The sequence below is a fragment of the Oncorhynchus gorbuscha genome, linkage group LG10, assembly GCF_021184085.1.
Source record: "Oncorhynchus gorbuscha isolate QuinsamMale2020 ecotype Even-year linkage group LG10, OgorEven_v1.0, whole genome shotgun sequence".
Taxonomy (NCBI): domain Eukaryota; kingdom Metazoa; phylum Chordata; class Actinopteri; order Salmoniformes; family Salmonidae; genus Oncorhynchus; species Oncorhynchus gorbuscha.
This window is the reverse complement of record NC_060182.1, coordinates 3,056,824-3,078,415: the sequence shown is the minus strand read 5'-3', so window position 1 is coordinate 3,078,415 and position 21,592 is coordinate 3,056,824. Positions and strand designations below refer to the sequence as shown.

Genomic DNA, 21,592 nt, shown 5'->3' with positions numbered 1-21,592 from the left:
CCAATATAACCTGGTACGCTACCAATAAATATCCGGACGATACACAGACGAGATCCGGAGGAGGATCTCAATGAAAGGTGGCGCTATTTGTCAGTGTAGGTATCTCTTTTGGGTCTTCACAGTCACTATAAGTGATGCATTGTGGTTTGCTGATATTGTCACGCGTTCAGCACTTGGTCCAATTCGTCAGATTTGTTTTTTTTAAATGAAGTGAGAGGGCTGGAGGAGGAGATGAGAGATGTGCCTCGGTCACCTTAGCACAACTATGTCCTGTAACGTTACTGCCTCAATCTGCAGCCAGCCAAACTAATGGTAATACAAACGATACAAGATAACTACAGAAACAAACATTTCATGATCAGCTAGCTATATGGAATCGTAATAGTTTAACAGGGAAAAACAACCTAAAACTAATGTATGCAAGGTAGATGACTACCTACCAATTCTCTGTGGCTAGACAGCCAGCCAGCCGTATTGACTTATTATGGGATTGCGACCTACACACACTACGGTGGGGGAGAGAGGCCTGTAATTTTCATCATAGGTACACTTCAACTATGACAGACAAAATGAGGGGAAAACAAATCCAGAAAATCACATTGTAGGATTTTAAATGAATTTATTTGCAAATTATGGTGGAAAATAAGTATTTGGTCACCTACAAACAACCAAGATTTCTGGCTCTCACAGACCTGTAACTACTTTTTTAAGAGGCTCCTCTGTCCTCCACTTGTTACCTGTATTAATGGCACCTGTTTGGACTTGTTATCAGTATAAAAGACACCTTTCCACAACCTCAAACAGTCACACTCCAAACTCCACTATGGCCAAGACCAAAGAGCTGTCAAAGGACACCAGAAACAAAATTGTAGACCTGCACCAGGCTGGGAAGACTGAATCTGCAATAGGTAAGCAGCTTGGTTTGAAGAAATCAACAGTGGGAGCAATTATTAGGAAATGGAAGACATACAAGACCACTGATAATCTCCCTCGATCTGGGGCTCCACGCAAGATCTCACCCCGTGGGGTCAAAATGATCACAAGAACAGTGAGCAAAAATCCCAGAACCACACGGGGGGACCTAGTGAATGACCTGCAGAGTGCTGGGACCAAAGTAACAAAGCCTACCATCAGTAACACACTACGCCGCCAGGGACTCAAATCCTACAGTGCCAGACGTGTCCCCCTGCTTAAGCCAGTGGCTGGGTCTTTCAGCATGACAATGATCCCAAACACACCGCCCGGGCAACGAAGGAGTGGCTTCGTAAGAAGCATTTCAAGGTCCTGGAGTGGCCTAGCCAGTCTCCAGATCTCAACCCCATAGAAAATCTTTGGAGGGAGTTGAAAGTCCGTGTTGCCCAGCAACAGCCCCAAAACATCACTGCTCTAGAGGAGATCTGCATGGAGGAATGGGCCACAATACCAGCAACAGTGTGTGAAAACCTTGTGAAGACTTACAGAAAACGTTTGACCTCTGTCATTGCCAACAAAGGGTATATAACAAAGTATTGAGATAAACTTTTGTTATTGACCAAATACTTATTTTCCATCATAATTTGCAAATAAATTCATTAAAAATCCTACAATGTGATTTTCAGGATTTGTTTCTCATTTTGTCTGTCATAGTTGAAGTGTACCTATGATGAAAATTACAGGCCTCTCTCATCTTTTTAAGTAGGAGAAGTTGAACAATTGGTGGCTGACTAAATACCTTTTTAATTCTTATTTACAATGACGGCCAAACCCAGACGACACTGGGCCAATTGTGCGCTGCCCTATGGGACTCCCAAACACGGCCAGTTGTGATACAGCCTGGAATCGAATCATGGTCTGTAGTGATGCTTCTAGCACAAAGATGCCTTAGACCACTGCGCCACTCAGGTGTCAAGAGTGTGCAAAGCTGTCATCACGACAGAAAGTCCGGAACCAAAAGATGCCGTCTGTCTGTACGTAGGGAACACCGTTGGCTAGCGTGTAGGAGAGAGATGCTGTCTGTCTGTACGTAGGGAAGACCGTTGGCTAGGGTGTAAGAGAGAGATGCTGTCTGTCTGTACGTAGGGAAGACCGTTGGCTAGCGTGTAGGAGAGAGATGCTGTCTGTCTGTACGTAGGGAAGACCGTTGGCTAGCGTGTAGCAGAGAGATGCTGTCTGTCTGTACGTAGGGAAGACCGTTGGCTAGCGTGTAGGAGAGAGATGCTGTCTGTCTGTACGTAGGGAAGACCGTTGGCTAGGGTGTAAGAGAGAGATGCTGTCTGTCTGTACGTAGGGAAGACCGTTGGCTAGGGTGTAGGAGAGAGATGCTGTCTGTCTGTACGTAGGGAAGACCGTTGGCTCTGTCTGTCTGTACGTAGGGAAGACCGTTGGCTAGGGTGTAGGAGAGATGCTGTCTGTCTGTACGTAGGGAAGACCGTTGGCTAGGGTGTAGGAGAGAGATGCTGTCTGTCTGTACGTAGGGAAGACCGTTGGCTAGGGTGTAGGAGAGAGATGCTGTCTGTCTGTACGTAGGGAAGACCGTTGGCTAAGGAGAGAGATGCTGTCTGTCTGTACGTAGGGAAGACCGTTGGCTAGGGTGTAAGAGAGATGCTGTCTGTCTGTACGTAGGGAAGACCGTTGGCTAGGTGTAGGAGAGAGATGCTGTCTGTCTGTACGTAGGGAAGACCGTTGGCTAGCGTGTAAGACCGTTGGCTAGGGTGTAGGAGAGAGATGCTGTCTGTCTGTAGTAGGGAAGACCGTTGCTGTGTAGGAGAGAGATGCTGTCTGTCTGTACGTAGGGAAGACCGTTGGCTAGGGTCTGTCTGTACGTGTTGGCTAGGAGAGAGATGCTGTCTGTCTGTACGTAGGGAAGACCGTTGGCTAGCGTGTAAGAGAGAGATGCTGTCTGTCTGTAGTAGAGAGATGCTGTCTGTCTGTACGTAGGGAAGACCGTTGGCTAGGTGTAAGGGAAGACCGTTGGCTAGCGTGTAAGAGAGAGATGCTGTCTGTCTGTACGTAGGGAAGACCGTTGGCTAGGGTGTAGGAGAGAGATGCTGTCTGTCTGTACGTAGGGAAGACCGTTGGCTAGGGTGTAGGAGAGAGATGCTGTCTGTCTGTACGTAGGGAAGACCGTTGGCTAGGAGGAGAGATGCTGTCTGTCTGTACGTAGGGAAGACCGTTGGCTAGGGTGTAGGAGAGAGATGCTGTCTGTCTGTACGTAGGGAAGACCGTTGGCTAGGAGGAGAGATGCTGTCTGTCTGTACGTAGGGAAGACCGTTGGCTAGGTAGGGAAGACTGTGGCTAGGAGAGAGATGCTGTCTGTCTGTACGTAGGGAAGACCTGTTGGCTAGGGAAGACCGTTGTAGGGTGAGAGAGATGCTGTCTGTCTGTACGTAGGGAAGACCGTTGGCTAGGGTGTAAGAGAGAGATGCTGTCTGTCTGTACGTAGGGAAGACCGTTGGCTAGCGTGTAAGAGAGAGATGCTGTCTGTCTGTACGTAGGGAAGACCGTTGGCTAGGGTGTAAGACCTGTCTGTCTGCTAGGGAAGACCGTGTAGGAGGAGAGATGCTGTCTGTCTGTACGTAGGGAAGACCGTTGGCTAGGGTGTAGGAGAGAGATGCTGTCTGTCTGTACGTAGGGAAGACCGTTGGCTAGGGTGTAGGAGAGAGATGCTGTCTGTCTGTACGTAGGGAAGACCGTTGGCTAGGGTGTAAGAGAGAGATGCTGTCTGTCTGTACGTAGGGAAGACCGTTGGCTAGCGTGTAAGAGAGAGATGCTGTCTGTCTGTACGTAGGGAAGACCGTTGGCTAGGGTGTAGGAGAGAGATGCTGTCTGTCTGTACGTAGGGAAGACCGTCGGCTAGGGTGTAGGAGAGAGATGCTGTCTGTCTGTACGTAGGGAAGACCGTTGGCTAGGGTGTAGGAGAGAGATGCTGTCTGTCTGTACGTAGGGAAGACCGTTGGCTAGGGTGTAGGAGAGAGATGCTGTCTGTCTGTACGTAGGGAAGACCGTTGGCTAGGGGTAGGAGAGAGCTGTCTGTCTGTATGGGAAGACCGTTGTAGCGTGTAAGAGAGAGATGCTGTCTGTACGTAGGGAAGACCGTTGGCTAGGGTGTAGGAGAGATGCTGTCTGTCTGTACGTAGGGAAGACCGTTGGCTAGCGTGTAGAGAGAGATGCTGTCTGTCTGTACGTATTGCTGTGTGAGAGAGATGCTGTCTGTCTGTAGTAGGGAAGACCGTTGGCTAGGTGTAGGAGAGAGATGTGCATATGCTGTTGCAGATCGTGTGCTGCTGTTGGTGCGGGGGGAGGGGGGGGGTAGAAGGTAGGAGGAAGAGAGGCCCATACCTGCAATTGAAACACACTCCACTTCTTCAATGCGAGACACCCTCTGTAAATGAATATTCTTTGTTTTTGCTCGGGTAGAAGGAGTTCTCCCTTCCTCTGCTGGGAGTCTATGTCTTCCATAAATCAAATCAAATGTATTTATAAAGCCCGTCTTACATCAGCTGATATCTCAAAGTGCTGTACAGAAACCCAGCCTAAAACCCCAAACAGCATGGTAAATTCTGACAAAGTGATCTGTACATTCTGTCTCCTACTGGGGCTCTGACCTGGCTCTTGTCTGGGTCAGACACTGGCCTTGTTATTGTGGCCTGACACACCAGCTGATTGGATGATGACGATAACAGGATATATTTAGGCTGCATATGAAATGCTCACCTATTCCATATCTGGTGCATTACTTCTGACCACATGTCCCACAGTGGTCTGGTAAACTGCTTGTTCAACCAATATTTTCTCCATCCCAATCATTGTCTTTGGTGAAACCAATATATTCTAGAATGGTTGTTTTCCCAGAAGCACTCACAGGGGAGAGTGTCATACAAACCCCCTTTAAAAATTCACCCGTTTTGAATGTTATATTTTTTTTTGGGGGGGGGTGGAGTGGTGTTCTATCGATTTCGCAGGGGTCATTTCATGTTTGTGTGTATCATGTGCTCTTGCCGTTCACGCAGGCTGAAACACAGCCGGTTAGGATGTAGCATGGTGATGAAGCTGATGATGAAGTCGTTCTCACTACTCTGGAAGTTAATAGGAATATGACACATACAGATTTCAGACTGGCCAATCACGCATTCCACATTGTAAACAAACATACGTGGGCCACCGCTGCTTAACTAATATAGGGGAAACATTGCTCTCTCTGTTTCTGTCTCTCTCTCTCTCTCTCTCCCCTCTCTTGCTCTCTCTCTCTCTCTCTCTCTCTCTCTTTCTCCCCTACTCTCTCTCTCTCTCCCCTCTCTCTCTCTCTCTCTCTCTCTCTCTCTCTCTCTCTCTTTCTCTCTCTCTCTCTCTTCTCTCCCCTAAATCTCTCTCTCTCTCTTTCTCCCCTCTTGCTCTCTCTTTCTCCCTCTCTCTCTCTCTCTCTCTCTCTCCCTCTCTCTCTCTCTTTCTCTCTCTCTCTCTCTCTCTCTCTCTCTCTCTCTTTCTCCCCTCTCTTGCTCTCTCTCTCTCTCTCTCTCATGGTCATTCCGAGTCTTTTCGGTGAGCCGGCTCATTTTGCTCTGTTCACCTAAAAGAGCTGATTCATTTTGCTCTAAAATGGCTCTTTCTTCTAAATGCTTACAAATCGACCTAGAAAAAGTTTGCAAATCTTCATTCAAAGCCCTAAAGTTAGGCTACCATTATGTCAGATCATGAAATGAGTGTTCAAATACATTGTTACCCGGACAGATTAAAAATTAGGGATTTTTTGTTTGTTTTAAGAACTGAAGAATTCAGCATGGACCAGATAGATGCGCTGTCCCCACCATTTCTTGTTTCTAACCTCTCACCGTTACAATAACAGGGGGGTTGGTAATACTGTTGGAGAACACTGTGTGTGTGTGTGTAAACCATGATGTTTGTTAGAGCATAGTTAATGAGCCTCTGTCTCTCTCTGTCTGTCTGCAGTGATTTGTAATGTATCTGCAGAAACACATTGTTATAAACTCCAAAAGCATGCCTCAGAGGCTCTGTTGTTATGTTTGATGTCGGAGCTCCGAGACGTGAGTAGAAATCGCTAAGCAGTGTGCCGATGCCTGTATCACTTTGTTAGAAGCAAGTGATCAATGATGGCCGAAGCTTCATTTCATCAAATAACCAACTGATTGGTTTGGTTTGGGTTTGGTAGAAGAGAAAGGCCACGCTGTGCACTCGCTACTGGGTGTGGGACGTCATCTATAATCATTTGGTTGCTCTGGTTTGGTTTGTGTTTGGTAGAAGAGAAAGGCTACGCTGTGCACTCTGCTACTGGGCTCTGTTTGGGACGTCATCTATAATCATTTGGTTGCTCTGGTTTGGTTTGGGTTTGGTAGAAGAGAAAGGCTACGCTGTGCACTCGCTACTGCTGGAACTAAGACCGCACTCAACAAGTTGAATAAGGCCAAACAGGAAACCGCTCATCCAGAAGCGGCACTGCAAAAATTAAAGCAGGAAGCGTGACATGATCAATAAAAAAAAATGTCCAGATGAAGCAGATGCTAAACTACAGGACTGTTTTTCTATCACAGACTTGAACATGTTCCAGGATTCTTCCGATGGCATTGAGGAGTAAAACCACATCAGTCACTGGCTTTATCAATGAGTGCATCGATGACGTTGTCCCCACAGTGACCGTACGTACATACCCCAAACCAGAAGCCATGGATTACAGGCAACATCCGCACTGAGCTAAAGGGTCGAGCTGCCGCTTTCAAGGACTCTAACCCGGAAGCTTATAAGAAATCCCGCTTTGCCCTCCGAGGAACCATCAAACAGGCAAGTGTCAATACAGGACTTGAATCCCACTACACGCTTGTCGGATGTAGTGGGTCTATTTCGGACTACAAAGGGAAGCATAGCAGTGGCCTGCCCAGTGACACGAGCCTGACAGATAAGCAAAATGACATCTATGCAAGCTTCAAGGCAAGCAACACTGAAGCATGCATGAGAGCACCAGATGTTTCAGATGACTATTTTCTTGTTTTTAATTTAAATGTGTTATTTATTTTTTACTTCAGTTTATTTTTGTAAATACTTTCTTAACACTTATTTTTCTTAAAACTGCATTGGGTGTAGTGGTTAGAGTGTAGAGGAGGTAGGTAGCCTAGTGGTTAGAGTGTAGGGGCCTAGTGGTTAGAGTGTAGAGGTGGCAGGTAGTCTAGTGGTTAGAGTGTAGAGGTGGCAGGTAGTCTAGTGGTTAGAGTGTAGAGGCGGCAGGTAGTCTAGTGGTTAGAGTGTAGAGGTGGCAGGTAGTCTAGTGGTTAGAGTGTAGAGGAGGTAGGTACCCTAGTGGTTAGAGTGTAGAGGAGGCAGGGTAGTGGTTAGAGTGTAGAGGTGGCAGGGTAGTGGTTAGAGTGTAGAGGAGGTAGGTACCCTAGTGGTTAGAGTGTAGAGGTGGCAGGGTAGTCTAGTGGTTAGAGTGTAGAGGAGGTAGGTAGCCTAGTGGTTAGAGTGTAGAGGTGGCAGGTAGTCTAGTGGTTAGAGTGTAGAGGTGGTAGGTAGCCTAGTGGTTAGAGTGTAGAGGAGGCAGGTAGTCTAGTGGTTAGAGTGTAGAGGTGGCAGGTACCCTAGTGGTTAGAGTGTAGAGGAGGTAGGTACCCTAGTGGTTAGAGTGTAGAGGAGGTAGGGTAGTGGTTAGAGTGTAGAGGAGGTAGGTACCTAGTGGTTAGAGTGTAGAGGTGGCAGGTAGTCTAGTGGTTAGAGTGTAGAGGTGGCAGGGTAGTGGTTAGAGTGTAGAGGTGGCAGGGTAGTGGTTAGAGTGTAGAGGTGGCAGGGTAGTGGTTAGAGTGTAGAGGTGGCAGGTACCTAGTGGTTAGAGTGTAGAGGTGGCAGGGTAGTGGTTAGAGTGTAGAGGTGGCAGGGTAGTGGTTAGAGTGTAGAGGTGGCAGGGTAGTGGTTAGAGTGTAGAGGTGGCAGGGTAGTGGTTAGAGTGTAGAGGTGGCAGGGTAGTGGTTAGAGTGTAGAGGTGGCAGGGTAGTGGTTAGAGTGTAGAGGTGGCAGGGTAGTGGTTAGAGTGTAGAGGTGGCAGGGTAGTGGTTAGAGTGTAGAGGCGGCAGGGTAGTGGGTTAGAGTGTAGAGGAGGTAGGTACCTAGTGGTTAGAGTGTAGAGGTGGCAGGGTAGTGGTTAGAGTGTAGAGGAGGCAGGGTAGTGGTTAGAGTGTAGAGGAGGTAGGTACCTAGTGGTTAGAGTGTAGAGGTGGCAGGGTAGTGGTTAGAGTGTAGAGGAGGTAGGTACCTAGTGGTTAGAGTGTAGAGGTGGCAGGGTAGTGGTTAGAGTGTAGAGGTGGTAGGTAGTCTAGTGGTTAGAGTGTAGAGGTGGCAGGTACCCTAGTGGTTAGAGTGTAGAGGTGGCAGGGTAGTGGTTAGAGTGTAGAGGTGGCAGGTAGCCTAGTGGTTAGAGTGTAGAGGTGGCAGGTAGTCTAGTGGTTAGAGTGTAGAGGTGGCAGGTAGCCTAGTGGTTAGAGTGTAGAGGTGGCAGGTAGTCTAGTGGTTAGAGTGTAGAGGTGGCAGGTAGCCTAGTGGTTAGAGTGTAGAGGTGGCAGGGTAGTGGTTAGAGTGTAGAGGAGGTAGGTAGCCTAGTGGTTAGAGTGTAGAGGTGGCAGGGTCTAGTGGTTAGAGTGTAGAGGTGGCAGGGTAGTGGTTAGAGTGTAGAGGAGGTAGGTAGCCTAGTGGTTAGAGTGTAGAGGAGGTAGGTACCCTAGTGGTTAGAGTGTAGAGGTGGCAGGGTAGTGGTTAGAGTGTAGAGGTGGCAGGGTAGTGGTTAGAGTGTAGAGGCGGCAGGGTAGCCTAGTGGTTAGAGTGTAGAGGTGGCAGGTACCTAGTGGTTAGAGTGTAGAGGTGGCAGGTAGCCTAGTGGTTAGAGTGTAGAGGTGGCAGGTAGCCTAGTGGTTAGAGTGTAGAGGTGGCAGGGTAGTGGTTAGAGTGTAGAGGAGGTAGGTACCCTAGTGGTTAGAGTGTAGAGGTGGCAGGTAGCCTAGTGGTTAGAGTGTAGAGGTGGCAGGTAGCCTAGTGGTTAGAGTGTAGAGGTGGCAGGTTAGTGGTTAGAGTGTAGAGGAGGTAGGTACCCTAGTGGTTAGAGTGTAGAGGTGGCAGGGTAGTGGTTAGAGTGTAGAGGAGGTAGGTACCCTAGTGGTTAGAGTGTAGGGGCGGCAGGGTAGTGGTTAGAGTGTAGAGGAGGCAGGGTAGCCTAGTGGTTAGAGTGTAGAGGAGGCAGGGTAGCCTAGTGGTTAGAGTGTAGAGGTGGCAGGGTAGCCTAGTGGTTAGAGTGTAGAGGTGGCAGGGTAGCCTAGTGGTTAGAGTGTAGAGGTGGCAGGGTAGCCTAGTGGTTAGAGTGTAGAGGAGGCAGGGTAGCCTAGTGGTTAGAGTGTAGAGGTGGCAGGGTAGTCTAGTGGTTAGAGTGTAGAGGAGGTAGGTAGCCTAGTGGTTAGAGTGTAGAGGTGGCAGGGTAGCCTAGTGGTTAGAGTGTAGAGGTGGCAGGTAGTCTAGTGGTTAGAGTGTAGAGGAGGCAGGGTAGCCTAGTGGTTAGAGTGTGGAGGAGGCAGGTAGTCTAGTGGTTAGAGTGTAGAGGTGGCAGGTAGTCTAGTGGTTAGAGTGTAGAGGAGGCAGGGTAGTCTAGTGGTTAGAGTGTAGAGGTGGCAGGTAGTCTAGTGGTTAGAGTGTAGAGGAGGCAGGGTAGTCTAGTGGTTAGAGTGTAGAGGTGGCAGGGTAGCCTAGTGGTTAGAGTGTAGAGGTGGCAGGTAGTCTAGTGGTTAGAGTGTAGAGGTGGCAGGTAGCCTAGTGGTTAGAGTGTAGAGGTGGCAGGGTAGTGGTTAGAGTGTAGAGGTGGCAGGGTAGCCTAGTGGTTAGAGTGTAGAGGTGGCAGGGTAGCCTAGTGGTTAGAGTGTAGAGGTGGCAGGTAGTCTAGTGGTTAGAGTGTAGAGGTGGCAGGTAGTCTAGTGGTTAGAGTGTAGAGGTGGCAGGTAGTCTAGTGGTTAGAGTGTAGAGGTGGCAGGTAGTCTAGTGGTTAGAGTGTAGAGGAGGCAGGTAGCCTAGTGGTTAGAGTGTAGAGGAGGCAGGGTAGTGTGGTTAGAGTGTAGAGGTGGCAGGGTAGTAGTGGTTAGAGTGTAGAGGAGGCAGGTAGCCTAGTGGTTAGAGTGTAGAGGAGGCAGGTAGCCTAGTGGTTAGAGTGTAGAGGTGGCAGGTAGTAGTGGTTAGAGTGTAGAGGAGGTAGGTAGCCTAGTGGTTAGAGTGTAGAGGAGGTAGGGTAGTGGTTAGAGTGTAGAGGTGGCAGGGTAGTGGTTAGAGTGTAGAGGAGGCAGGTAGTCTAGTGGTTAGAGTGTAGAGGAGGCAGGGTAGTGGTTAGAGTGTAGAGGAGGCAGGTAGTCTAGTGGTTAGAGTGTAGAGGTGGCAGGGTAGCCTAGTGGTTAGAGTGTAGAGGAGGCAGGTAGCCTAGTGGTTAGAGTGTAGAGGTGGCAGGGTAGCCTAGTGGTTAGAGTGTAGAGGAGGCAGGGTAGTCTAGTGGTTAGAGTGTAGAGGTGGCAGGGTAGCCTAGTGGTTAGAGTGTAGAGGTGGCAGGTAGTCTAGTGGTTAGAGTGTAGAGGTGGCAGGTAGTCTAGTGGTTAGAGTGTAGAGGTGGCAGGTAGTCTAGTGGTTAGAGTGTAGAGGAGGCAGGTAGCCTAGTGGTTAGAGTGTAGAGGAGGGCAGGGTAGCCTAGTGGTTAGAGTGTAGAGGAGGCAGGGTAGCCTAGTGGTTAGAGTGTAGAGGTGGCAGGGTAGTGTGGTTAGAGTGTAGAGGTGGCAGGGTAGTAGTGGTTAGAGTGTAGAGGAGGCAGGGTAGCCTAGTGGTTAGAGTGTAGAGGAGGCAGGTAGTCTAGTGGTTAGAGTGTAGAGGTGGCAGGGTAGTCTAGTGGTTAGAGTGTAGAGGTGGCAGGGTCTAGTGGTTAGAGTGTAGAGGTGGCAGGTAGCCTAGTGGTTAGAGTGTAGAGGGAGGCAGGGTAGCCTAGTGGTTAGAGTGTAGAGGAGGCAGGTAGCCTAGTGGTTAGAGTGTAGAGGTGGCAGGTAGCCTAGTGGTTAGAGTGTAGAGGCGGCAGGTAGTCTAGTGGTTAGAGTGTAGAGGAGGCAGGTAGCTAGTGGTTAGAGTGTAGAGGTGGCAGGTAGCCTAGTGGTTAGAGTGTAGAGGTGGCAGGTAGTCTAGTGGTTAGAGTGTAGAGGTGGCAGGGTAGTGGTTAGAGTGTAGAGGAGGCAGGTAGTCTAGTGGTTAGAGTGTAGAGGTGGCAGGGTAGTCTAGTGGTTAGAGTGTAGGCGTGGCAGGTAGTCTAGTGGTTAGAGTGTAGAGGTGGCAGGGTAGTCTAGTGGTTAGAGTGTAGAGGAGGCAGGGTAGCCTAGTGGTTAGAGTGTAGAGGTGGCAGGGTAGCCTAGTGGTTAGAGTGTAGAGGTGGCAGGGTAGCCTAGTGGTTAGAGTGTAGAGGTGGCAGGGTAGCCTAGTGGTTAGAGTGTAGAGGTGGCAGGGTAGCCTAGTGGTTAGAGTGTAGAGGTGGCAGGGTAGCCTAGTGGTTAGAGTGTAGAGGTGGCAGGTAGTCTAGTGGTTAGAGTGTAGAGGAGGCAGGTAGCCTAGTGGTTAGAGTGTAGAGGAGGCAGGGTAGCCTAGTGGTTAGAGTGTAGGGGTGGCAGGGTAGTCTAGTGGTTAGAGTGTAGAGGAGGCAGGGTAGCCTAGTGGTTAGAGTGTAGAGGTGGCAGGGTAGTCTAGTGGTTAGAGTGTAGAGGTGGCAGGTAGTCTAGTGGTTAGAGTGTAGAGGTGGCAGGGTAGTCTAGTGGTTAGAGTGTAGAGGAGGCAGGTAGTCTAGTGGTTAGAGTGTAGAGGAGGCAGGTAGTCTAGTGGTTAGAGTGTAGAGGTGGCAGGTAGTCTAGTGGTTAGAGTGTAGAGGTGGCAGGTAGTCTAGTGGTTAGAGTGTAGAGGTGGCAGGTAGCCTAGTGGTTAGAGTGTAGAGGCGGCAGGGTAGTCTAGTGGTTAGAGTGTAGAGGTGGCAGGGTAGCCTAGTGGTTAGAGTGTAGAGGAGGCAGGTAGTCTAGTGGTTAGAGTGTAGAGGTGGCAGGTAGTCTAGTGGTTAGAGTGTAGAGGTGGCAGGTAGTCTAGTGGTTAGAGTGTAGAGGCGGCAGGTAGTCTAGTGGTTAGAGTGTAGAGGTGGCAGGTAGTCTAGTGGTTAGAGTGTAGAGGTGGCAGGTAGCCTAGTGGTTAGAGTGTAGAGGAGGCAGGGTAGCCTAGTGGTTAGAGTGTAGGGGTGGCAGGGTAGTCTAGTGGTTAGAGTGTAGAGGAGGCAGGGTAGTCTAGTGGTTAGAGTGTAGAGGAGGCAGGTAGTCTAGTGGTTAGAGTGTAGAGGTGGCAGGGTAGTCTAGTGGTTAGAGTGTAGAGGAGGCAGGGTAGTCTAGTGGTTAGAGTGTAGAGGTGGCAGGGTAGCCTAGTGGTTAGAGTGTAGAGGAGGCAGGGTAGTCTAGTGGTTAGAGTGTAGAGGAGGCAGGTAGCCTAGTGGTTAGAGTGTAGAGGTGGTAGGGTAGCCTAGTGGTTAGAGTGTAGAGGTGGCAGGGTAGTGTGGTTAGAGTGTAGAGGAGGCAGGTAGCCTAGTGGTTAGAGTGTAGAGGTGGCAGGTAGTCTAGTGGTTAGAGTGTAGAGGTGGCAGGTAGCCTAGTGGTTAGAGTGTAGAGGTGGCAGGGTAGTCTAGTGGTTAGAGTGTAGAGGAGGCAGGGTAGCCTAGTGGTTAGAGTGTAGAGGTGGCAGGGTAGTCTAGTGGTTAGAGTGTAGAGGAGGCAGGGTAGCCTAGTGGTTAGAGTAGAGGTGGCAGGGTAGTGGTTAGAGTGTAGAGGAGGCAGGGTAGCCTAGTGGTTAGAGTGTAGAGGTGGCAGGGTAGCCTAGTGGTTAGAGTGTAGAGGTGGCAGGTAGCCTAGTGGTTAGAGTGTAGAGGTGGCAGGGTAGCCTAGTGGTTAGAGTGTAGAGGTGGCAGGGTAGCTAGTGGTTAGAGTGTAGGTGGCAGGGTAGCCTAGTGGTTAGAGTGTAGAGGTGGCAGGGTAGCTAGTGGTTAGAGTGTAGAGGTGGCAGGGTAGTCTAGTGGTTAGAGTGTAGAGGAGGCAGGTAGCCTAGTGGTTAGAGTGTAGAGGAGGCAGGGTAGCCTAGTGGTTAGAGTGTAGGGGTGGCAGGGTAGTCTAGTGGTTAGAGTGTAGAGGAGGCAGGGTAGCCTAGTGGTTAGAGTGTGGAGGAGGCAGGTAGTCTAGTGGTTAGAGTGTAGAGGTGGCAGGTAGTCTAGTGGTTAGAGTGTAGAGGAGGCAGGGTAGTCTAGTGGTTAGAGTGTAGAGGTGGCAGGGTAGCCTAGTGGTTAGAGTGTAGAGGAGGCAGGGTAGTCTAGTGGTTAGAGTGTAGAGGTGGCAGGTAGCCTAGTGGTTAGAGTGTAGAGGTGGCAGGTAGTCTAGTGGTTAGAGTGTAGAGGTGGCAGGTAGCCTAGTGGTTAGAGTGTAGAGGAGGCAGGGTAGTCTAGTGGTTAGAGTGTAGAGGTGGCAGGGTAGCCTAGTGGTTAGAGTGTGGAGGAGGCAGGTAGTCTAGTGGTTAGAGTGTAGAGGTGGCAGGTAGTCTAGTGGTTAGAGTGTAGAGGTGGCAGGTAGTCTAGTGGTTAGAGTGTAGAGGTGGGCAGGGTAGCCTAGTGGTTAGAGTGTAGAGGTGGCAGGTAGTCTAGTGGTTAGAGTGTAGAGGTGGCAGGTAGCCTAGTGGTTAGAGTGTAGAGGCGGCAGGGTAGTCTAGTGGTTAGAGTGTAGAGGTGGCAGGGTAGCCTAGTGGTTAGAGTGTAGAGGTGGCAGGGTAGCCTAGTGGTTAGAGTGTAGAGGAGGCAGGGTAGCCTAGTGGTTAGAGTGTAGAGGTGGCAGGTAGTCTAGTGGTTAGAGTGTAGAGGTGGCAGGTAGTCTAGTGGTTAGAGTGTAGAGGCGGCAGGGTAGTGGTTAGAGTGTAGAGGTGGCAGGTAGTCTAGTGGTTAGAGTGTAGAGGTGGCAGGTAGTCTAGTGGTTAGAGTGTAGAGGTGGCAGGGTAGCCTAGTGGTTAGAGTGTAGAGGTGGCAGGGTAGTCTAGTGGTTAGAGTGTAGAGGAGGCAGGTAGTCTAGTGGTTAGAGTGTAGAGGAGGCAGGGTAGCCTAGTGGTTAGAGTGTAGAGGTGGCAGGTAGCCTAGTGGTTAGAGTGTAGAGGTGGCAGGGTAGCCTAGTGGTTAGAGTGTAGAGGAGGCAGGGTAGTCTAGTGGTTAGAGTGTAGAGGAGGCAGGTAGCCTAGTGGTTAGAGTGTAGAGGTGGCAGGTAGCCTAGTGGTTAGAGTGTAGAGGAGGCAGGGTAGTCTAGTGGTTAGAGTGTAGAGGTGGCAGGTAGCCTAGTGGTTAGAGTGTAGAGGTGGCAGGTAGTCTAGTGGTTAGAGTGTAGAGGAGGCAGGGTAGTCTAGTGGTTAGAGTGTAGAGGTGGCAGGTAGCCTAGTGGTTAGAGTGTAGAGGAGGCAGGGTAGCCTAGTGGTTAGAGTGTAGAGGTGGCAGGGTAGTCTAGTGGTTAGAGTGTAGAGGTGGCAGGGTAGTCTAGTGGTTAGAGTGTAGAGGTGGTAGGGTAGTCTAGTGGTTAGAGTGTAGAGGAGGCAGGTAGTCTAGTGGTTAGAGTGTAGAGGTGGCAGGTAGCCTAGTGGTTAGAGTGTAGAGGTGGCAGGGTAGTCTAGTGGTTAGAGTGTAGAGGAGGCAGGGTAGCCTAGTGGTTAGAGTGTAGAGGTGGCAGGGTAGTCTAGTGGTTAGAGTGTAGAGGAGGCAGGGTAGTCTAGTGGTTAGAGTGTAGAGGAGGCAGGGTAGTCTAGTGGTTAGAGTGTAGAGGAGGCAGGGTAGCCTAGTGGTTAGAGTGTAGAGGTGGCAGGGTAGTCTAGTGGTTAGAGTGTAGAGGAGGCAGGGTAGTCTAGTGGTTAGAGTGTAGAGGAGGTAGGTAGCCTAGTGGTTAGAGTGTAGAGGTGGCAGGGTAGTCTAGTGGTTAGAGTGTAGAGGAGGCAGGTAGTCTAGTGGTTAGAGTGTAGAGGTGGCAGGGTAGCCTAGTGGTTAGAGTGTAGAGGAGGCAGGTAGTCTAGTGGTTAGAGTGTAGAGGTGGCAGGGTAGTCTAGTGGTTAGAGTGTAGAGGAGGCAGGTAGCCTAGTGGTTAGAGTGTAGAGGAGGCAGGGTAGCCTAGTGGTTAGAGTGTAGGGGCGGCAGGGTAGTCTAGTGGTTAGAGTGTAGAGGTGGCAGGTAGCCTAGTGGTTAGAGTGTAGAGGCGGCAGGGTAGTCTAGTGGTTAGAGTGTAGAGGTGGCAGGTAGCCTAGTGGTTAGAGTGTAGAGGAGGCAGGGTAGTCTAGTGGTTAGAGTGTAGAGGAGGCAGGGTAGCCTAGTGGTTAGAGTGTAGAGGTGGCAGGGTAGTCTAGTGGTTAGAGTGTAGAGGTGGCAGGTAGCCTAGTGGTTAGAGTGTAGAGGTGGCAGGGTAGCCTAGTGGTTAGAGTGTAGAGGTGGCAGGGTAGTCTAGTGGTTAGAGGTAGAGGTGGCAGGGTAGCCTAGTGGTTAGAGTGTAGAGGTGGCAGGTAGCCTAGTGGTTAGAGTGTAGAGGTGGCAGGGTAGTCTAGTGGTTAGAGGTGGAGGAGGCAGGGTAGCCTAGTGGTTAGAGTGTAGAGGTGGCAGGTAGCCTAGTGGTTAGAGTGTAGAGGAGGCAGGGTAGCCTAGTGGTTAGAGTGTAGAGGAGGCAGGGTAGCCTAGTGGTTAGAGTGTAGAGGAGGCAGGGTAGCCTAGTGGTTAGAGTGTAGAGGAGGCAGGGTAGTCTAGTGGTTAGAGTGTAGAGGTGGCAGGGTAGCCTAGTGGTTAGAGTGTAGAGGGGGCAGGGTAGCCTAGTGGTTAGAGTGTAGGGGCGGCAGGGTAGCCTAGTGGTTAGAGTGTAGAGGAGGTAGGTACCCTAGTGGTTAGAGTGTAGAGGTGGCAGGTAGCCTAGTGGTTAGAGTGTAGGGGCGGCAGGGTAGTGGTTAGAGTGTAGAGGAGGTAGGTACCCTAGTGGTTAGAGTGTAGAGGTGGCAGGTAGCCTAGTGGTTAGAGTGTAGAGGTGGCAGGTAGCCTAGTGGTTAGAGTGTAGAGGTGGCAGGGTAGGTAGTGGTTAGAGTGTAGAGGAGGCAGGGTAGTCTAGTGGTTAGAGTGTAGAGGTGGCAGGGTAGTCTAGTGGTTAGAGTGTAGAGGAGGCAGGTAGTCTAGTGGTTAGAGTGTAGAGGTGGCAGGTAGCCTAGTGGTTAGAGTGTAGAGGTGGCAGGTAGCCTAGTGGTTAGAGTGTAGAGGTGGCAGGTAGCCTAGTGGTTAGAGTGTAGAGGTGGCAGGTAGCCTAGTGGTTAGAGTGTAGAGGTGGCAGGGTAGCCTAGTGGTTAGAGTGTAGAGGTGGCAGGTAGCCTAGTGGTTAGAGTGTAGAGGTGGCAGGTAGCCTAGTGGTTAGAGTGTAGAGGTGGCAGGTAGCCTAGTGGTTAGAGTGTAGAGGTGGCAGGGTAGTGGTTAGAGTGTAGAGGAGGTAGGTACCCTAGTGGTTAGAGTGTAGAGGTGGCAGGTAGCCTAGTGGTTAGAGTGTAGAGGTGGCAGGTAGCCTAGTGGTTAGAGTGTAGGGGCGGCAGGGTAGTGGTTAGAGTGTAGAGGAGGCAGGTAGCCTAGTGGTTAGAGTGTAGAGGTGGCAGGTAGCCTAGTGGTTAGAGTGTAGAGGTGGCAGGTAGCCTAGTGGTTAGAGTGTAGGGGCGGCAGGGTAGTGGTTAGAGTGTAGAGGAGGTAGGTACCCTAGTGGTTAGAGTGTAGAGGTGGCAGGGTAGTGGTTAGAGTGTAGAGGAGGTAGGTACCCTAGTGGTTAGAGTGTAGGGGCGGCAGGGTAGTGGTTAGAGTGTAGAGGAGGCAGGGTAGCCTAGTGGTTAGAGTGTAGAGGAGGCAGGGTAGCCTAGTGGTTAGAGTGTAGAGGTGGCAGGGTAGCCTAGTGGTTAGAGTGTAGAGGTGGCAGGGTAGCCTAGTGGTTAGAGTGTAGAGGTGGCAGGGTAGCCTAGTGGTTAGAGTGTAGAGGTGGCAGGGTAGCCTAGTGGTTAGAGTGTAGAGGTGGCAGGGTAGTCTAGTGGTTAGAGTGTAGAGGAGGTAGGTAGCCTAGTGGTTAGAGTGTAGAGGTGGCAGGGTAGCCTAGTGGTTAGAGTGTAGAGGTGGCAGGGTAGTCTAGTGGTTAGAGTGTAGAGGAGGTAGGGTAGCCTAGTGGTTAGAGTGTAGAGGAGGCAGGGTAGTCTAGTGGTTAGAGTGTAGAGGTGGTAGGTAGTCTAGTGGTTAGAGTGTAGAGGAGGCAGGGTAGTCTAGTGGTTAGAGTGTAGAGGAGGCAGGTAGTCTAGTGGTTAGAGTGTAGAGGAGGCAGGGTAGTCTAGTGGTTAGAGTGTAGAGGTGGCAGGTAGCCTAGTGGTTAGAGTGTAGAGGTGGCAGGTAGTCTAGTGGTTAGAGTGTAGAGGTGGCAGGTAGCCTAGTGGTTAGAGTGTAGAGGCGGCAGGGTAGTAGTGGTTAGAGTGTAGAGGTGGCAGGGTAGCCTAGTGGTTAGAGTGTAGAGGAGGTAGGTAGTCTAGTGGTTAGAGTGTAGAGGTGGCAGGTAGTCTAGTGGTTAGAGTGTAGAGGTGGCAGGTAGTCTAGTGGTTAGAGTGTAGAGGCGGCAGGTAGTCTAGTGGTTAGAGTGTAGAGGTGGCAGGTAGTCTAGTGGTTAGAGTGTAGAGGTGGCAGGTAGCCTAGTGGTTAGAGTGTAGAGGCGGCAGTGTAGTGGTTAGAGTGTAGAGGTGGCAGGGTAGCCTAGTGGTTAGAGTGTAGAGGTGGCAGGGTAGCCTAGTGGTTAGAGTGTAGAGGAGGTAGGGTAGTCTAGTGGTTAGAGTGTAGAGGTGGCAGGTAGTCTAGTGGTTAGAGTGTAGAGGTGGCAGGTAGTCTAGTGGTTAGAGTGTAGAGGCGGCAGGGTAGTGGTTAGAGTGTAGAGGTGGCAGGTAGTCTAGTGGTTAGAGTGTAGAGGTGGCAGGTAGTCTAGTGGTTAGAGTGTAGAGGTGGCAGGGTAGCCTAGTGGTTAGAGTGTAGAGGTGGCAGGGTAGTCTAGTGGTTAGAATGTAGAGGAGGTAGGTAGTCTAGTGGTTAGAGTGTAGAGGAGGCAGGGTAGCCTAGTGGTTAGAGTGTAGAGGAGGTAGGTAGCCTAGTGGTTAGAGTGTAGAGGTGGCAGGTAGCCTAGTGGTTAGAGTGTAGAGGAGGCAGGGTAGTCTAGTGGTTAGAGTGTAGAGGAGGCAGGTAGCCTAGTGGTTAGAGTGTAGAGGTGGCAGGTAGCCTAGTGGTTAGAGTGTAGAGGAGGCAGGTAGTCTAGTGGTTAGAGTGTAGAGGTGGCAGGTAGCCTAGTGGTTAGAGTGTAGAGGTGGCAGGTAGTCTAGTGGTTAGAGTGTAGAGGAGGCAGGGTAGTCTAGTGGTTAGAGTGTAGAGGTGGTAGGTAGCCTAGTGGTTAGAGTGTAGAGGAGGTAGGGTAGCCTAGTGGTTAGAGTGTAGAGGTGGCAGGGTAGTCTAGTGGTTAGAGTGTAGAGGTGGCAGGGTAGTCTAGTGGTTAGAGTGTAGAGGTGGTAGGGTAGTCTAGTGGTTAGAGTGTAGAGGAGGCAGGTAGTCTAGTGGTTAGAGTGTAGGGTGGCAGGGGTAGCCTAGTGGTTAGAGTGTAGAGGTGGCAGGGTAGTCTAGTGGTTAGAGTGTAGAGGAGGCAGGTAGCCTAGTGGTTAGAGTGTAGAGGTGGCAGGGTAGTCTAGTGGTTAGAGTGTAGAGGAGGCAGGGTAGTCTAGTGGTTAGAGTGTAGAGGAGGCAGGGTAGTCTAGTGGTTAGAGTGTAGAGGAGGCAGGTAGCCTAGTGGTTAGAGTGTAGAGGTGGCAGGGTAGTCTAGTGGTTAGAGTGTAGAGGAGGCAGGGTAGTCTAGTGGTTAGAGTGTAGAGGAGGTAGGTAGTCTAGTGGTTAGAGTGTAGAGGTGGCAGGGTAGTCTAGTGGTTAGAGTGTAGAGGAGGTAGGTAGTCTAGTGGTTAGAGTGTAGAGGTGGCAGGGTAGCCTAGTGGTTAGAGTGTAGAGGAGGTAGGTAGTCTAGTGGTTAGAGTGTAGAGGTGGCAGGGTAGTCTAGTGGTTAGAGTGTAGAGGAGGTAGGTAGTCTAGTGGTTAGAGTGTAGAGGTGGCAGGGTAGCCTAGTGGTTAGAGTGTAGGGGCGGCAGGGTAGTCTAGTGGTTAGAGTGTAGAGGTGGCAGGTAGCCTAGTGGTTAGAGTGTAGAGGTGGCAGGGTAGCCTAGTGGTTAGAGTGTAGAGGTGGTAGGTAGCCTAGTGGTTAGAGTGTAGAGGAGGCAGGGTAGTCTAGTGGTTAGAGTGTAGAGGAGGCAGGGTAGCCTAGTGGTTAGAGTGTAGAGGTGGCAGGGTAGTCTAGTGGTTAGAGGAGGCAGGTAGCCTAGTGGTTAGAGTGTAGAGGTGGCAGGGTAGCCTAGTGGTTAGAGTGTAGAGGTGGCAGGGTAGTCTAGTGGTTAGAGGTGGCAGGGTAGCCTAGTGGTTAGAGTGTAGAGGTGGCAGGTAGCCTAGTGGTTAGAGTGTAGAGGTGGCAGGGTAGTCTAGTGGTTAGAGGTGGCAGGGTAGCCTAGTGGTTAGAGTGTAGAGGTGGCAGGTAGCCTAGTGGTTAGAGTGTAGAGGAGGCAGGGTAGCCTAGTGGTTAGAGTGTAGAGGAGGCAGGTAGCCTAGTGGTTAGAGTGTAGAGGAGGCAGGGTAGCCTAGTGGTTAGAGTGTAGAGGAGGCAGGGTAGCCTAGTGGTTAGAGTGTAGAGGTGGCAGGGTAGCCTAGTGGTTAGAGTGTAGAGGTGGCAGGGTAGCCTAGTGGTTAGAGTGTAGAGGGGGCAGGGTAGTCTAGTGGTTAGAGTGTAGAGGTGGCAGGTAGTCTAGTGGTTAGAGTGCAGACACAGGGTAGCCTAGTGGTTAGAGTGTAGAGGTGGCAGGGTAGTCTAGTGGTTAGAGGTGGCAGGGTAGCCTAGTGGTTAGAGTGTAGAGGTGGCAGGTAGCCTAGTGGTTAGAGTGTAGAGGAGGCAGGGTAGCCTAGTGGTTAGAGTGTAGAGGAGGCAGGGTAGCCTAGTGGTTAGAGTGTAGAGGGGGCAGGGTAGCCTAGTGGTTAGAGAGTGTAGGGGCGGCAGGGAGCCTAGTGGTTAGAGTGTAGAGGTGGCAGGTAGCTAGTGGTTAGAGTGTAGAGGGGGCAGGGTAGTCTAGTGGTTAGAGTGTAGAGGTGGCAGGGTAGCCTAGTGGTTAGAGTGTAGGGGCGGCAGGGTAGCCTAGTGGTTAGAGTGTAGAGGTGGCAGGGTAGCCTAGTGGTTAGAGTGTAGAGGGGGCAGGGTAGTCTAGTGGTTAGAGTGTAGAGGTGGCAGGTAGTCTAGTGGTTAGAGTGTAGAGGTGGCAGGTAGCCTAGTGGTTAGAGTGTAGGGGTGGCAGGTAGCCTAGTGGTTAGAGTGTAGAGGTGGCAGGGTAGCCTAGTGGTTAGAGTGTAGAGGTGGCAGGTAGTCTAGTGGTTAGAGTGTGGAGGTGGCAGGTAGTCTAGTGGTTAGAGTGTAGGGGCGGCAGGTAGCCTAGTGGTTAGAGTGTAGAGGTGGCAGGTAGCCTAGTGGTTAGAGTGTAGAGGTGGCAGGGTAGCCTAGTGGTTAGAGTGTAGAGGTGGCAGGTAGTCTAGTGGTTAGAGTGTGGAGGTGGCAGGTAGTCTAGTGGTTAGAGTGTAGAGGCGGCAGGGTAGTCTAGTGGTTAGAGTGTAGGGGCGGCAGGTAGCCTAGTGGTTAGAGTGTAGAGGTGGCAGGTAGCCTAGTGGTTAGAGTGTAGAGGTGGCAGGTAGCCTAGTGGTTAGAGTGTAGAGGTGGCAGGTAGCCTAGTGGTTAGAGTGTAGAGGTGGCAGGTAGCCTAGTGGTTAGAATGTAGAGGTGGCAGGGTAGCCTAGTGGTTAGAGTGTAGAGGTGGTAGGTAGCCTAGTGGTTAGAGTGTAGAGGAGGCAGGTAGTCTAGTGGTTAGAGTGTAGAGGAGGCAGGGTAGCCTAGTGGTTAGAGTGTAGAGGTGGCAGGGTAGCCTAGTGGTTAGAGTGTAGAGGTGGCAGGGTAGCCTAGTGGTTAGAGTGTAGAGGAGGCAGGGTAGCCTAGTGGTTAGAGTGTAGAGGTGGCAGGTAGTCCTAGTGGTTAGAGTGTAGAGGTGGCAGGTAGCCTAGTGGTTAGAGTGTAGAGGAGGCAGGGTAGCCTAGTGGTTAGAGTGTAGAGGTGGCAGGGTAGCCTAGTGGTTAGAGTGTAGAGGAGGCAGGGTAGCCTAGTGGTTAGAGTGTAGAGGTGGCAGGTAGCCTAGTGGTTAGAGTGTAGAGGGGTAGCCTAGTGGTTAGAGTGTAGAGGAGGCAGGTAGTCTAGTGGTTAGAGTGTAGAGGAGGCAGGGTAGTCTAGTGGTTAGAGTGTAGAGGAGGCAGGGTAGCCTAGTGGTTAGAGTGTAGAGGTGGCAGGGTAGCCTAGTGGTTAGAGTGTAGAGGTGGCAGGGTAGCCTAGTGGTTAGAGTGTAGAGGAGGCAGGGTAGCCTAGTGGTTAGA

General features: G+C 50.8%; 1 protein-coding gene across 1 annotated transcript in view; it reads left to right on the top strand.

Annotated features, from left to right (window-relative positions):
- Positions 1 to 21,592, top strand: part of LOC124045390 — a 103,325-nt gene that overhangs the window by 3,766 nt on the left and 77,967 nt on the right. The gene's annotated exons all lie outside the window — the stretch shown is intronic.